At 38.3% G+C, this 18,367-nt stretch overlaps 1 long non-coding RNA gene across 1 annotated transcript; it reads left to right on the forward strand.

The window, feature by feature from the left end:
* The first annotated feature begins 6,516 nt into the window (after positions 1–6,516).
* LOC129410778 (uncharacterized) lies at positions 6,517–18,227 on the forward strand. Its single transcript, XR_008633018.1, has 6 exons — positions 6,517–6,620; positions 10,260–10,364; positions 12,413–12,505; positions 15,210–15,284; positions 17,695–17,740; positions 18,037–18,227. It is a non-coding gene; the product is annotated as an uncharacterized LOC129410778 (long non-coding RNA).
* The last annotated feature ends 140 nt before the right edge of the window (positions 18,228–18,367 follow it).

The following is an 18,367-nucleotide window of genomic DNA, read 5'->3' on the forward strand; positions in this document are numbered from 1 at the left end:
AACGTCTTTCATTGTTCATTTTCTGAACATAAACAAACAATACAGATTTAACTGCAGCAACTGTTTTGGCATTTTCATGGAAACTTATGGCACTCCGACACTTAATTCTAAAGCTGTTCAGGAAAGGTTAACTTCTGTCCTGTGAATGGAACTTAATAAGTATTCATACCTGCTCAAATAGGTACCTAGTTTAGTATCTGATTTTTCTTCTTTCAGAGACGGAGCTGGACAGGACCCTGAAGGCCAGAGATGCGGTTCCCTGCACAGATACTTGGATTTTAAAAAGGATGCAAAGAAAAAGTGAGTTAAAATCACAACAGTGGAAGTTAATGTTGAGTCTTATATTTCTAGATTGATTGATTCACTGGAGTTCATCTACCAAGCAGGGAAGGGAGTTGAGGATACAAGAGAAACCACAAGTCCAGGCTAGACTGCTTTTAAACTAAGAAACAGTCTGTCCTCATAGATAAATGCTTGTCTGACTGCACTACTGTATGGACTAGTTCTCCACAGGGGTGCGTGTTATCCCCTCTTTTATTTATTCTGCACACAAGATGGATTCAGAACTCAGAGCAGCAGTTTTCAGGTCAAAAGTTCAGATGATGCTGTCTGTCTCTTTCTATGGAGTTGGGACTGAACATGACAGAGCGCTCACTGACTTATTACCTCATGTGACAATCACTTTCTGGATTTAAATGCTGCTAAAACAAGGAGCTCCTCTTTGATTTCAGACTGAACAAAAGCACGGCTGCAGAGATAATTATCCACCATGAAAAAGAGGCTTCCAGGTGAATTGGCCCAAATTACCTTACATCAATTAAAAATGAACTTTTTACTGCAAGCTTTTTAAAAATCTACCTTGATAAAGATCATATTTAATATTTAGTGTTTAGTTTTAAGGATCTTAGCATGAATAAAAACTGATGGATCATTCTAATGTGTTAAACCTGCACATATTTCAATGATTCACTGTATTCAGCACCAGTCTATGGCCCTCGATTGGCCCTCTGCTTCATCTGTGTTTAAATTTAGGCCATTTATGAAAAAAGTTTGGACACCCCTGCTCTACAGCTTTTCTGTCCTGTGGATGGGACTTTTTGAGTACCTGCTCAAATAAGTATCTAGTTGTGATAGTTTTAGTATTGATTAGTATCTGATTTGACTTGTTTCACAGAGGTGGAGCTGGACAGGACCCTGAGCCTCAGAGTAGCGGGTCCCTGCACAGAGACTTGGATTTTAAAAAGGCACAGAACAAGTGAGTTAAAAACCACATTACTACAGTGGAAGTAAATGTTGAACCTGAATATTTCTATTAATGACTAGACCCAAGAGCTCACTCTGCTACAACTCAAATCTAACTATCATGATCTTAGCTGCGCCTGTTTGTATTAAATAAAACTGGTCTGTAGAGTATTGTGATGTCATCTAAAAGCCAGTACTATGTAGTTATAGTAAGTTTCTGTAAAGGTATAAAACATAATATAAAAGTAAAATAATAAATGATGTAATATTATTTTTACAGAGCAAACAGTGAGTCCGGCTTCAAGAAGATCGGTGGCTCTCAATTTATAAACTGGGATTTTACTAAAGAAGTGCCTTTACCAACAAAGTAAGACATTTGTGTTTAAAGATGCATGGTGTAACTTTTCTGGTGGAGGGTCTGTCACCTGCTTGTTTCTGTGGATATGTGATTGCTCTGCTTGGAATGTTCCACAGTATGACATTAAACAGCTCTACCTTACATACAATTCAATTACATACCTTGAAAAACAAACATTCTGACTGTGAGCGGGGTCGCCTCTCCACAGATCTGACCTGTAACTTGGTCTGGTTTGGTCTCCATGAAGATAGAAAAGTTTTATACCATATTGTGAAACATTATTTATTTTTATTTTTATTTATTTATATTATTATTTTTTAATTCGGACAGTAATATATAGAACATAAATAAAAAAATAACTAAATAAATAAAAAAACAAAAACGTAAATACATAGATATAACACAAAAAGTAACTATTTCTATTCTATAATAACAGGCAAAATAAATGTTACGCAGAATTTTCCTTGTGTCCTGAAAAAGGAGTGGGAGGAAGTAAATACTTATTTAACCCCACCCCTTTTTTCTACCGTCCCAAATTAACGAAGAACAAATACAGACTTCTCATTTCCTGTACATTATAAGCAATAATTGCACAGTACCTCCATTGCATTACAAATCTAACAAACAACAACAAATATATGTATATTATGTACACAGATATAGTACACATCATATACACAGATATAATATATACATACCTACATACACATCACATACCCATGCATACCTATATATATATATACATATATACACCCATATACATACACATACATATACATGCACACATATACACTAAGCACTCATTTCTTCCGCACAGTATTTTGAAGTAATACATTTTTTTAATTGCCATTTTGAATACATGTATATTCGAACAAAGTTTTAATTCTATTTTCAAGTTGTTCCATAATTTCACACCACAAACATTCCAGACAAAGCAATAACATCTCCACGGAGAAAAACATTGAACAGACCTAAGTGAGTATTTTAAGAGTCATTTGGATCCTGTAAAGGAGAGTGAATATTTAAGCCTTTGAGTTACAAAAACTGGAATTCTGAATATTTACTTTTTGGCTCACAGAAGGTGTGACCAGGCAAAATTACTTCTCTGAAAATCTAAGTTATCAGAGGAGGGTAAAGTGGCCAAAAACTGTACTCAAGTAAGAATAACTTTACTTCAAATAGTATTACTCAAGTAGAAGTACAAAGTAGTACAAAGTAAGTATAAAGTAATGAGGAAACTACTACTCAAGTAAAAATAACTAAAAGAGTAACTGTCAGGAAGTAACATCTGATTTATAATTTGAAGTTAACGTAATTTGAAGGAGAAAACATTAAATAATGAACCAAATCTGTTATTTTTAAAGGACAGACCATAAAAATGAGAAAAACTACATAATATCTGAAGGAGCTACAAGAAACACAAAAGTTCAACTCAGTTCATATTGTCACATAAAACTTTTGTCACTGTACTGTGCTGTTACTCCAGTAGAAATATTACTTAATTAGGAGTAAAAATATGTTGCTAGGAAAGTAAAATTTCTTCAGAAACAGAGTACTACACACCACAAAATAAACATTCTAACTTCAAATCCTTTTAAACATTTATTTTTTTTTTTTCTCTCACAGATTTAAAACTGGGCGTAAATGCATTTCTCTGAAGACTCCGAAATCCATGAAGAAACACCAAGAAGCAAACAAAGGTTCTGCACAGACAAAGTAAGAGAACAGCACCGATTCTTAGAGGCACGAAAGAGAAAAACTAAAGCAAACCTTAAGTTTCATCGAGGACGTCCTGTAGATTGTGTTTTTTGGTCCTGAGTGGTGAGATAATAATTGATACTTTGCAGCTGATGTCATCAACATTCCCAGCTAAATCGAGGCACTGCTCTGTCTAAAGCTCCATTACTCAAGTTAAAGCTCGTACTGATTGCAAGCTCCTGAAAATGTGTTACATTTTTGTATTGTTTTTTTGAGTTTTCATTTACTTTTGTGGCAGTGTTTGCTAATGTGTGCATTGTCACTATGGTACTTGGTATATAATAATATTCTACCATAGACATATACATGTAAAACCCTCCAGCGTGATGTCACTGCAAAGAATCAATAAAAGTGGATAAAGTGAATAAAGGTTTCATTACCATAAATGCCACAAAATGTAAATGAACAGAGTGATCATGTTAGAGTCAGATCTACTGTAAGTGTCCTGATGCATCTGAGACCCTCTGATCATAACAAACTGACATCAACAGAAACACAGTTTAGTTCAGGATCTGATGTGGGGAATTCACTTCTATTCACAGACCTGAACCTGGACGCAGATGTGTGTCACTGAAGAAGAATAGCTCCATGGACATGAACTTCTAAAAACAAAGTAAGTGAACATGAAGTGTAATGAAAGTTGGTGGTTGTAAGGAGGTTCTCGTGTAGGTCTGGGCTCTGTCTGTGGGAAGAATCAGCAGCAGTACCTGGACTCTCCTCCAGGGGGCGGTGTCGTTCTACACAGTCTGGTTGGATGGACTGTTCCACCTCCACACCTGCAGCACTCCCTTCACCTCAGACTCTGTGCTCGAGTTTGGCCTTTGGCTCTCTGACTCTAAACCTCAGGCTGTGTTTGTTGATGTGTACATTGTGTCACCATGGTAACCGCTGCACATTCCTCCATAGACTCACCTCAGACACCCCCTGCAGCTCCTCCAGCGGGACCCCAAGGTGTTCCCAGGCCAGTTGAGAGACAGAGTCCCTCCAGTGTGTCCTGGAGTCTCCTCCTGGTGGGACATGAAGGAACACCAGTGTAGAATTATATCAGTGATATAATTATCCAATTCTATATGTTTTTTATCTTAAAGTGCATTTGACAGATTCATATATATTTTTCTGTATGTATTACCTGGTTTGGTAGGATAGTATTGATAGTATTTGAGATAGATTGATGATGATGGGACAGATCTGAGTCTGTTTTATTGTTGTTATATATGAGATGTATGAACGTTCTCAGAGCTGGACAAAGGTCACTCTCCTGAAGGTTTAATACTGGAGCATGTGACAAAATGTGTAAACTCATTAAAGTCATAGACTTATTGTCATTTTCTGTTTTTACATTTTGTTTTGTGTAATTTGAATAAAATTTGTGTACTCTTTTGTATTCTCTGCTCACACTGGACTGATCTCTCTTTACAACTGTGTCGTGCCAAAGGGAAACACATCACTGATACAGGCTGAGCACAAGGACGAGCCAATCACAGACAAACAGAACTTTCATACATTTCTTTTGTGTTTCTAAAGAAGCTGGGAGGTGACTGTATGTTTACATGATCATAAAAAGTACCACACATTATTATATCAGTAAATACATTTTGTTATGAGCTGTACAAAAAGAAAAGTTGAGCTGTTCACTTGGGTTGCCAGATCCTACAACTAAAACCAGGATTCTGATTCTGAATGGTCACCATCACTAAACCCCAGGTTTAAGTGCCTATGTCAGATTAGACTACTCATTTGACTAAAATACACTTAAGGGACGAGGAGCTTGGAGTAGAGCCGCTGCTCCTCCTCATGAAGAGGAGCAGCTGAGGGAGGGCATCTGTTCTGATGCCTCCTGGATTCCTCCCTCAGGAGGTATTGCAGGCATGTCCCACCGGGAGGAGGCCCCAGGGAAGACCCAGGACACGCTGGAGGAACTATGTCTCTGGGCTGGTCTGGGAACACCTCAGGGAATCCTGCTTAGATTGCTGCCGCTGTGACCCGCCCCCGGATAAGAGGAAGAAAATAGATGGATGGATTTTACTTCCTGAAACTGACATCACACTAGGAAATTCCATAACTAGAAAAATATATTTTATTAAAATTATTAGTTGACAAATACAAATATACAAAAAACACTTTTATTTAGTTTAAATCCTGTTTAAAGTGTTAAAATTTTGGATGTCATCAGTGTGTTTTGAACTTTTTACTTCCTATAATTTTTTACATATTTTTAGACTTTTCTTTGCAGTTTCTTCTTGATTTGGGTAAAACTATCATTTATATTCATACAAGTTTAACTAAAAATTAAGTACAAATTAGAGACTCATAAAAATCTGTCAAAAATCTGTCTCTTTAACAGAACACTGAAACTGCGCACATATTTATCTCCAGTGTGAAGTGCGCCAAAGTTTATAAATGACTCATGTAGTTTCAGTTTAGAACCAGCAGAGCAGCTTTTGTCTTATGCACATGAAGCACTGGCTCACACAGGAGCAGAGGTCACCCAAGACCTGATTTACATTTTTTACTTTTAATGATTTGGATTTTACACCGAGTAGAGGCGATGTCTGAAGAGAGATTACAGGTAAGTGCGTTCTTGGTTTAGTCCTGGGTTAGTCTTGGTTTAGTCTTGGTTTGGTCAGAGGTTTACTCCTTGATTAGTTCTGGTTAAGTCTTGGTTCAGTTCTGGTGTAGTCCTAGTTTAGTCGAAGTCCTCTTCTTGTTAAAACTGACTGGTCTTTCTTTAGTCAGGTTTAAGTCCTGGTTCAGTCTTGGCTTAGTCCCTTTCAAATATTATAAATCCAAACACAACAGGTTAAGTGACTTTTGATCACATGTTTTATGTATGTGTGTAATGAATAAGAAATATAATCTGTCATTGTCTCTGTTGCAGTTCTGTTTTGATCTTCTCCTGTGATCTGAGTCAAACATGGACAGAGAGGAAGGGGCCCCCGAGCAGAGGTGGGTACTACTTTTACTCGAGTACTTTTACTATCATAACTTCTTAACAAAATTGTGCACCTTTAATGCTTTGTTGTTGAAGTTACATCCAGACTTTTTTATTCTTGTGTCATGTCTTAGTCTGCTTCTTTGTACTTCTACTGGAGATTTCTCATTTCTATATTTGAGTTGCATATTTTCTGTGACGTGTACTTTTCTTTTTTCAGAGTCGAGTCGAAGCTTCTGGACTTTCTGAACCTAAACCTTTTCCTCGCAGTTTGTCTCTGCAAAGTGACAAGTCTTTGTACAGATACATCGATTTTAAAAGAGACGCGACGTGAGTTAATGATACTTTACTCACATTTTACTATTGGGGTGGGTGATGACATCAGTAATATGAACACTTTTGGGTGATTTGGCACATGAGATATTTTTGTAGTTCTTCAGAAATTTGCTAAAAAAATCCCTGTACATTTCTTGAGGTTAAAGTATCAGACAAAATGTGAATAAAACTAATAATACTAAAGTGTCTTTGATTTATAAGTGTTAGCGTGTTCTATCAGAGAAAATAAAGACTGGAATCGATCAATTGAAATCACAAAAATTTATTCCCTATTCAATACAATTCTAATACAGAGCTCTGGGTCAAATCACTGTCCCTGACGGCCTACAGCTACACAGGACTTACATCAGGTGGTCTGAACGCCTGCGCTTTCCCTCCACCCAGAAATATAAGACAACCACATGAATATGCAAATATGCAAATTATTTATTTATTTATTTATTGGATCCCCATTAGTCTTTACTCAGGTAAAGACTATTCTTCCTGGGGTCCAAGTTGGCGTAATTTACAATAAAATGTTCCATTTTAATAATAAAGTTCACACATAAGTTCATACAGTCTTGTTCCAGAGTTTACTGCACTACACAACACTACTACAATTATAATATATCCATTAATTACAATGCATGACTAATGACTAGATATAATTCTATACAATTTCCAATATATTTCTTTAACAATTTCTTAAAACTAGGTTTGTGCTTGTGAACAGTTACGGTTTGGGGGAGCGTGTTCCAAAGCTCTATCGCTCTGTACAGAACAGTTCTTTTCAGAGCTTTAGTCCTGGGCAGTGGAAATATAAAATGTCCATGTGAAGCTTGTCTTGTGATAAAACTCAGGGCTCAAGGCTCAAGGCTCTTTGTAAAATACATACATTTTTAAAAAACAAAATAAGGCTACAGGTAAGTCTGTCCCAAACAGTAAACCAGGAGAACCTCTCATGCACGACACTCACGCTGGTCCTAAAAGGGCAACGCAGAGCCAGACGAGCCGCCCTGTTCTGGATTTGTTGAACTTTGACAAGATCCTGTTTTGAGGCACTTGACCAGATTACAGAGCAGTAAGCTAAATGTGAAAGAACCAGAGATTGAATAACAATCTTAATGTTTGAAAAAGGTAAAAAAATATGCACAGCGTCTTATATTATAAAATATGCACAGCGTCTTATATTTGAGATGACTGAAGTCATTTTAGCAACAGTGTTTTTAATATGACCTGATATGTTGACCAGGTTCACGCCTTGGATCCTCCCTGAAGCCTCTCCGTTTATGGGGATGACCACCAGATTTCAATTATAGCCAGGTCTGTTTAGGCTTGGTGCCAGCCAGGATGACCCCACGTCAGCTGCTCTGTAAAGGATTTCCTTAAAAAGACACAACCCTCATCTCTGCAAAGGGAATACCATAAAAACATATCTGCTTTCACACAGTGGTACCTTTAAACATATATATCAGATTTCAGTGGTTAAGCATTATGTAATATTCAAACAAAATATATGATTTCAGTATTTAATATATGCATGTGGTACACTCACGACACTTTATTACTTGTTACGGCCTTTATAAGTCATAAGTCAAAGGCACAACTATGAGAAGCAAAATGGATTTAATTTCTAGCTCATTGGATGTTACCTGTTTTGAAAATGAACGTGTGCTCAACCAAGAAAAGAATCATTCTAAAACCATATACCATCATTTCTGGGCTATAAGGCGCTACTTTTTTCTCACACTTTGAACCCTGAGGTTTATACAACAATGTGGCGAATATATGGATGGATTATTTGTTTATCAGCACAGTGGATTTGCACACAGCCTGAGTGCAGTGAGTGTTATCCCTCTCAGGCTCAAACGAACTTTTAGTAACAGGAAAAATCTGATATTTGGGGAAAATTATCAAATGGGGTAGTAATATACAATCCTGACTTTTTTTGAGAGAGACCTTCACATCCAGTGTGTTCTGGGATGTTACAGATTTGCAGCATTGGCCCATTGTGCTAAATTAACACTGAAGACTGAAAATGATATGAACACTAACTTTATGTGTAAACCACTTTTCATAACAATGAAAATATAAAGCAAGTGTAACAGCTTTACAGTGGCAGAACAACATCACTTTTTTGTGTGGTTCTCCAAGAAACATTTTTTTATTCTTTGTAAAGCACAAAAGTACTTTGCACTTCTGGCAGGTTGTTTGTGTGTAGCCGTTCTTGCACAGTCTGCATCGTCCACGTTTATCAGCACGGATGTGAAAAAACACTCCTGAGTAAAAAAGGCTCATAAAATATGGATTTGGAGTAAGTAGGTAATTGGAATTTAGCTCTTGCAAATCTGCAACGCCTGGAAAGGGTTAATATGAAGTTGTAGCGTTAGCGCTGTTGTCAGCACTAAAACATTTTATCGCTGTGTGATAAAATAAGATATGATGATGCTAAACTAACATGAGTGAGTGGAATACGTCTTAATAACCTGTATAAGTTAAATCAGGTGTTTGCTTAAATGATGAGAAGAAATATTTCAAACTTCAATAGCCGGACATCCACTAATACCTGATCCATACACCTGTCCCGCCCCCGAGAGAGTCTGAAATCTGCTGAAATTCTCCAAGACACTGACATGATCCAGACAGAACAGAGACTCTTTCTGCAGGAGACATGTGCAGGGGAGAGACGGGGCTGATGCGCTGAGGAAGATGCTGTTCGATTGTGTTTTGAACAGTTATTTTGTGCTTCATGCACACACCCTCCTCATGGAAAACACATGAAGAAATGCAGATGATGCAGCTTTTAAGTTAAAGGTGATTGATGTGGCTGTGGAAGAAGAAAACAGAGCTGCTGCTGCACGTGAACTCAGCATCAGTGAGTCGATGAGACGTTGGCGACGGCAGCGTGACGAACTGACTCAAGACAACAAAAGCTTTCAGAGGCGATAAAAGCAGATGTCTCGACTTGAAAACGCTGAAGACGTAGACACCTGTGTCTTATAGTCAGGTGCGGCCTATAAAAGTAATTTTTTTTTTCTTTTAAAATGTAGTTGATGTGGCTTATATTCAGGTGCAATAATCCATAAATTCTGATAAAGCTTTGGATTTTTATGATATATGTGGGGCCAAAAGAAAGTGTTTTATGATTTTCTCAATATTAATCATCAACACTTAAAATTGACTTTAAACCACAGAGAAACAGAAATAATCTTCCTGGATATTTTGATCAAACAAGAAGAGAACGAACTAGTGACACATCTGTATCGAAAAGAAACTGATGAATTTTTACATGCAGACTCTTTCATCCTCCTCACCTGAAAAAAAAGTTTGCTGATCAGACATTTTAATCAGATCAGAAGTATTTGTACGAAACAAAAAGACTACATCAAACAAGTGGATGACCTGAATCACTTCAGGTTGTGAGCACACAAGGAAGAGAGGATAAAAGGAGCCAGAAACAGATTTGATGGGATTTGATGTTATAACACAAGAGGAGTGTCTCCAAAACAAAAAAGACAAACAGACTACAAATGTACCCAGGTGCTGTTTAAAATATTCTGCCCAATGAAAAGACATCGACTTCTCCTGGAGATTGCTCATTTGCATAATATTTGAGTTTCATATTTTCTGTAATGTGTATCTTTCTTTTTTCAGAGATGAAGCTTCTGGACTTTCTGGACCTAAACCTTCTCCTCGCAGTTTGTCTCTGAAAAGTGACGGCTCTTTGTTCAGAAACATCGATTTTAAAAGAGATGCAGCGTGAGTTAATGATACTTTAGTCATATTTACTTTTGGGGTGGGTGACAACATCAGTATATGAACACTTTTGGGTGATTTAGTACATGAGATATTTTGTAGTTCTTCAGAAATTAACTTAAAAAAAATCCCTGTACATTTCTTGAGGTTAAAGTATCAAAGAAACTGTGAATAGACTAGAAGAGAATAGAATAAAAAAAATACCAGAATCTCCCCTTTGTTTCACACCTTTGAGTGAAGAATTACACTTCTTTATCAGTTAGACAATATTACGTGTAGAAAGTTTAATATGAAGTGCAGAAATACGTAAATTTTATGTTTTACATTTTGATAGAGCAAAAGAAAATATAAATGTCTGAGTGTATAAAAACACAGAGGAAGTGAGAGCTTCAGTGTCTCTTAGTAAAAGTCCACAACAGATGCTCCTCAAGGACGAGACTCCAAACTTTACAGGCACTTTACAGATGATTATTCATTCACTCCAGACCCAGTGGTGGTAAGATACTACTGTAGCCACAGCTGCCCTGGGACACACTGACAGAAGAGCGGCTGCCAATCTGCACCATCAGTCCCTCTGATCTCCACCACCATCACACACACACACACACACACACACACACACACACACACACACACACACACACACACACACACACACACACACACACACACACACACACACACACACCACTTTCATACTACACATGTGGGTGAAATGTCTTGCCTAAGGACACAATGACAGTTTTTGTGACTGGTGCCTTCTGTGGCTCCTGATTTTCCCAGTGTCTCCATCCAAGTCAGACATGTCCAAACTATGGCCTGGGGGCCAAATGCGGCCCTCAGACAAATTTTTTCTTGGCCCTCAGGCTTCCAGGAGAATTGACCCAAATTACCTTGCATCAACGAAAAATTTACTTTTTTTTGCAAGTTTTTTGAAAATCTACCTTGATAAAGCCAATATTTAATATTTAGTGTGTAGTTTTGAGGATCTTAGCATGAATAAAGACTGATGGCTCATTTTAACGTGTTAAACATTCACATATTTTAATAATTCACTGTTATGAGCACCAGTCTACGGCCCTCCATCGGCCCTCTGCTTCGTCAGTGTTTAGACATGTGGCCCTTGATGAAAAAAGTGTGGACACCCCTGATCTAAGTCCTGACCAGGCCCAGTCCTGCTGAGCTTCAGAGATCTGAGGAGATCAGGTTTTGACAGACTGGTGTGGCCACAGATGACCAAGGCTGTAAAGTCAAAACTTACTGTGATGAAGTAAAGAGGTCAAAACTTTCGAGGCTCTGTTGGAATTAGAAGAAAAGTCCTTTCGACACACATGGAGTCTTCATCAGGGCAGATCCCTATTAAAAGACTTTTATTCTAATTCCAACAGAGCGCCTCAGACCTTTTGATCACGTTTTACTTTATCACAGTAAGTTTTTACATGACAAGATTGGTCATCTTCACTATATAATCAATGTCTGATTATTGTATTTTAAACAGAGCTGTCAGATATAAGATGTGTACATTTTGTAATTTTTAAATATTTCAAAACTAAACCTCACCATAGTTTCAAGCACAGATCTCCAGTTTTGTGTTCAGCATGACTCAAGACTCTGAAAGTAAAAGCTGTACTACTACTGTTGCTCCCTCTGGCCTGTGCTCAAAGCTCACGATTCGATTTGATTTGATTTGATTCAATTCGATTTTGATTTGAATATTTTGATTTTTTTAAATTTTATTGTATGTTTTAATTTTATTTTTATTTGATTTTATTCGATTTGATTATATTTATTTATATTTTTATTTATTTTTTAATTTTTAAAAATTCATTTATACATACATTTTTGGGTCTATTTTTACGTCATGCTAATGGGAGGTGGGAGGGGTGACTTAATAATATCTGGACATTTTTGTGGCTCTAATAATAACAAAAATGTGATTCAAAGGCGAGAACGTCCACTGCATGGACACAAACGGCCCCGGGATGTCAGAGAGTGTAAAATGTGAAATCATCCATAAACATCTGCCTCTAACTGTCGTGTCTTCTCCACAGCTCAGACTGTGACTCTGCCTACGCGTCTGTGAGCTGTGACCGCTCTCTGCTCAGAAACTGGGATTTTCCATCATCTTCAAAACCAAAAACAGAGTAAGAAAACCAGACTGCATCACTGACACATGAAAACACTGTCAGTCTCTTTAGTTTTGGAATGTTCCACAGTATTTACATTTATTAAATTTCAGGTGTTTTTATAGCTCAAAAACACCTAGAAAAACAGACATTCTCAAAACACTAGAAAAACAGACATTCTCCACAGATCTGACCTGTAACTTGGTCTGGTTTGGTCTCCATGAAGATCTAAAGCAGGGGTCACCAACCTTTTTGAAATTGAGAGCTACTTCATGGGCACTGAGTCGTACCAAGGGCGGACCACTTTGATACACTCTTCTGAAATAACACATGTGCTCAGTTTTCCTTTAATTAGACATTATTAATAATAAATAATGATAATCATCTATATTCATGATTTCTCACAAGAATTATCCACAATGACAGCGAGAAACAGAAATCAATATTCAGCACTTTCACTTTATTCATCTCAGTAATTGTTATAGTGTTAGTAATTCGCATCATTGTTTCTCTGAGTGCACATCAGTGTCTCCCTTATAAATGCACTCTCCCGCTTTCTTGACGTAATCTTACAAATGCACAAACGCAAAAATGATATATTTAATAAACCAGGAAAAATACAAACAACCATGAGCTCCTTTAGCAGAGGAAACTCGAGGGGCTCCTCACCAGTGAACGCTGCACAGATCCACGCTTCCAAACACTATTGTACAAGTTCTACACTGCAGCAAATTAATTAAAATCTTGTGCATAAATAAACTCAACTTTACAACATATAAACCACAACCACACTAGAGCCACATCAGCCGTTTGACATTATAACGTTTTTAATGCAGATATGCCACATTTGTTTACGTTTTACAGAAAGGAAACTTAAACCTCATGGCTCATTTACATAAACTGCGCTGATCGCTCATCTAAATGGCTTATCTAAATTTGTATAATGAATATATTTAACACCTGGAATTTACAGGTAGCTTTAATTACAAAGCAAGCCAGTCAGTGTGTGGGTCTAACAGCCATACGGCAGCTTTTATTTACAAAAATATTAAAGGTGCTTTTAACTGGTGAGGATACTACTGCAGGGGTGAGGCTCCACCCTAAAGCTGGGGGGAAGGAGACATGCTATAAGTGAAAAAAACAAACCCGATTAATACAAAGAAAATCATTAACACAACTGAAAACACCCAATTACAAGTGCCACCATCACCAATAACTATAAATACGGTCATCCTCTAAGGCTGCGTTCAGACTGCAGCCTGAAGTGACCCAAATCCAATTTTTTGGCCTCTATGTTCCTGTATCTGATCTTTTAATGACCTGAACAACACAGATCGATTTTTTCAAATGTGACCCAGGACACTTGGATATGTGCTCCTGAAACTGATACATATCTGATCTTTTGACATGCGACTTCAGTCTGAACGGCCAAAGTGCATTCATCCACCTACACGTTATCAACAAGCCACAAACGTCACTATTCTGTGCTAAAGTAGGTGAAAATTGTTAATGAACTCGGTGTCACTGAAGTGAAGCACATCACCACTCACCACTCTTGGCTCCGTCTCCACATCCACACGTTCATTTCAACGGACGTCGCTGCCGCTGCCCCACAAAACACCACGACCAAAAACCTCGTCCTTCTCAATCTCCTCCTTAAAACAAGTAAGTTGTTCATGTTCTGGCTCCTGTACGAGAGGAACTTTAAAATCTCCAGGTGCTCAATGCTGTGTCCATGTTTGGACAACTTCTGTAAACACAGAGCACGCTCGCTGTGGTTGACATCGTTGTGTCTCCAGTGCACATGTGGGACACTTTCGGGCCGTTAAACGTTCACACTGGAGTCACATACAAGACACATTTAATTGCAAATGTGAACGACCTCGCAAAAACATCGGATTTCACAAAAAAATCGGAATTGAGCGTTAAGCCCTGCAGTCTGAACATAGCCTAAGTCTACTAAGTTTGTGTTGGACTATAAGACATATGGGATTGTAAGGCCCAATATCAATAATGTTGAATTTTCTCGTCTATTTTCATACATAAGTTGCACTCGATTATAACATGCATTAAGAGAAACAAATAGACGACACTTGAGACTGATCCTTAGCCCAGGAGTCCACCATCCATCGACAGATCGTGGTGTAACTTGCCCAGCGTTGCCTCTCTGTCTTGGTGAATGTGGATTATGAATGTGAATGTGGCTTTGTATTTTTATTTCCTATGAGGACGATTCAAATATACATCGAATAATAATGTGTTTAATGCAGCTTTGCCACATGGATAATTTGCATAAACTATAAGCGCTGAAAAAAAACAGCTCGCTCCTTGTGCACTGACGCGGTTCAGCTCTGCAAGGCTCCTGACTACGTTAGCTGTAATGCTTTGACATTCTATCAAGTGGTGCAGCTTCATAACTTACCAAAGTCATAGCCGTGTACCACATAAAATCGGTTCGAGGTCAGAAAACACAACCAGAATTAATACATAAGGCACACTGTCATTTTTTGCAGCAGCCCATCATCAATTTAAATGATACATTAAAACAATATTTCAATATTTTTGCACACGCCCAGTGATGAACCATCTAAAACTAAATATAACTTCTTCTATCTTCCATCTTTAAATGGTAAAACATTCTCAAAATATTGAATAGACCAGGAAGCAGAATCCCATGAACAACGTCACTAAATTAATATATTCAAACCACTTCTTTCCACAGACCTGAACATGGGAGCAGATATGTGTCCCCGAAGAAAAAGAACTCCATTGACAGAGACTTGCACTTTAAAAAAGCGTAAGTGAAAAACAACTCAGTAAACTACAAAAATCAGCATTAATGAAAACTTTCAAAACTGATAAAAGGGGCAGTACTGGAGGACTAAAGGGGAGAGTGAGGAGGAGGAGGGGCAGGGTCTGGAGGACTAAAGGGGAGAGTGAGGGGGCAGGGCCTGGAGGACTAAAGGGGAGAGTGAAGGGGAGGAGGGGCGGGGTCTGGAGGACTAAAGGGGAGAGTGAAGGGGAGGAGGGGCGGGGTCTGGAGGACTAAAGGGGAGAGTGAAGGGGAGGAGGGGCGGGGTCTGGAGGACTAAAGGGGAGAGTGAAGGGGAGGAGGGGCGGGGTCTGGAGGACTAAAGGGGAGAGTGGGGAGAGGGGGGGGGGGGGGGGGTCTGGAGGACTAAAGGGGAGAGTGAGGGGGAGCAAGGGCGGGGTCTGGAGGTATAAGGAACACATACATAAATGCCAAAAAGGAACAGTAGACAATGCTATTAATTAAATAGTAATAAATAGTATAATAACTCAGGATATAGTTCCTACATAAAAAAAAAAAACATGGTAGTATTTGATAATGCAATTTTTTTATTCAAATAACAAACTGATAAGGATTAAAAATATAAAATATCATTTCATATGCAATTTTTTATTCTCTAAATAGAGCAGCCAGAAGTTCCCCATTGCAGTGGTTAGTTTAGTTGAGTGTGTCACTGATGTGTGGTCATTCTTCTCCTTTAAGTTTTTGTCTTTCTTCTCTTGATATTTGTGGATAAATTCTTCATGTTAGAATGTTTATCCTTTGTGGAGCTTGTTGGTTGAAGATTTGGTGGGGCAGATTTATGAAGCTGCTGGAGAATATGCATTTCATTTCATTTTCAGACATTTTAGCATAGAAAAGCATTAACCGGAACTTCTGTAAACCTTATTGTGCAGGACTTCCAGCCATTGTGAAAAAGGTTTATTGGGGAAAAATAAATGCATAATAAACCATACATAAAACAAAACAAGCTGTGTTTGCTAATATGTGTATTAGAGCCCAACTGATATATCAGTTGGCCGATATTATCGGCTGATATGGGCTCCTGTAGACATATCGGCTATCGGCCGATATGCTTGCTGATATGGGCCAATATTTCACGTGGGCATGTTATACCTCATTATAAAGTTTAGACTCTCTACATTATGTTCATTTAATCCAATTTACAGACAGATAAATGTCCTAATATGTGGCATCGCATCAGTATTTATCTACAGAGTCATTTGTGTGTCCGTACTGTCCCTGAACACACCACAGAGTCGCCACTCACGTGTGTTTGTTTACACTCGCAGACATAGATCCAAACATTGAGATTGTTTTCTTTTTACGGACAATCGGTTTGAGTCTGGATTAAAAGGACATTTATTAGTGCAGACTTGTGATGTGAGGAGGAGCCTGTGTGAGGCTTAGTGTTGGAAATATGTCGACTTTGAAGCTAGTTTTTGGTTATCGATTAGCTGCTATAGCTATCACACATTCTATTGGTCTATTGTAAAGTGACTATATTGACCGTATATTTGTTACTGGACCAGCATTGATATGTAAATGAGCTATGAATAGACGTGTGAATGCATTTACGGCTAAAGGCTAATAGCGGGAGTTTCTTTTCTAGCTAGTAGTGATGGTCGGTCACGATCGAAGCGGCTCTTAGAACCGGCTCTTTGAAGCGAACGACAGGAGCATGCTTCTTATTGGGAGCCGTGTTTTCTTTCTCTCACTTTTTTTCTCTTCACGCGCATGCAGACCCGCAGTTTGACAGCGGCAGCGGCTGAAAACAAAACTTTCAGAAATCTGCATGTGCATAGGATAAAAAAAACGTGCATGTTTGTCTGTAGTTCAGCATAAAATGAATAAACCAGGACTAATCTTGAGTTTGAGAGATGGAGAAGAGATAGAGACCAAGTCCCGACACTCAATCCTGGTTCAGTTCTGGTTTAGTCCTGTTACCCATCACTAGTAGCTAGAATGTGATCTATTGTCTGTAAATATGATGTAAAGAGTCAGAATAACAATAAATGTTGCCTAAATAAACCCAATTTAAAATCCACTAGAGCCAAACTAAGTTTTTTAAACAATTCAAGATTTACAGTGAATTTTTACATCACTAAAGACATTGGCGATTATATCGGCTATCGGCAGCTCCAACTCCCATTTTATCGGTTTCATATCGGCCACAACAAAATCCATATCAGTCGGGCTCTAGTGTGCATGTGTCACCACGATAACTGAGAACATTCTACCATATACATACATGCAGAGCACCCCCACCATGACATCACCACAAAGTATCAATACTATAATGCAAAGTATCAATACTATAATGCAAAGTATCAATACTATAATGCAACTCAATGGAAAAGTATTGAGTTGCTCTGATTGGCCCATATGTTCGCAGGACGGCGCAGTGGATCTCAGAGGAAACACTAAACTCCATATTTACGGTCAGTATTATTTATCTTCATCCTTTTATGACATATAACCATCGCTCTGTTATCATTAAAGGTGCATTGTGTAACTTTTTGGTTGTTTCCATGAAGATAGAAAGGTTTAATGCCACACTGTGCAAAGCAATGACATCTCCATGAAGAAAAGCATTTGACGGACCCTCCACCAGAAAAGTTACACAATGCAAACCTTTAATGATGAGGACCATTCTGAGATTTGGAGCTCAAACATTATAACATGTCTCAAAGCTCCCAAGAGTCGGTGTTGCTCTTTCATATTGTTTCTTCTTCAGCGTCTGGAGCACAGTCTCATTAGTTTTGTGAAAGAGGAACTGAAGCGGTACCACAGAGTTCTGGCCTCAGATTACCCACAATGCCTTGAGAACGAGGAGGACGAGGAGCAGAGGAACAGAGAGTCATTTCTGAACATCACTATGGATGTTCTGAGGAGGATGCAGCATCAGGAGCTGGCGGAGAAACTTCACTGCAGTAAGTCAAATACAGGAACAACAGTGTAGCTATGTAGAATGGGATTTTCAACATTAAATAGTAGTACTTTCTTTTCTAATCCCATGTGTGTAATCCTCAGTGGTCCAGTGGGTTCATAGTGGCCCATGAGTGTAT

The sequence above is a fragment of the Boleophthalmus pectinirostris genome, unplaced genomic scaffold (assembly GCF_026225935.1).
Source record: "Boleophthalmus pectinirostris isolate CB_2022bp ecotype Guang Dong unplaced genomic scaffold, ASM2622593v1 HiC_scaffold_10, whole genome shotgun sequence".
NCBI lineage: Eukaryota > Metazoa > Chordata > Actinopteri > Gobiiformes > Gobiidae > Boleophthalmus > Boleophthalmus pectinirostris.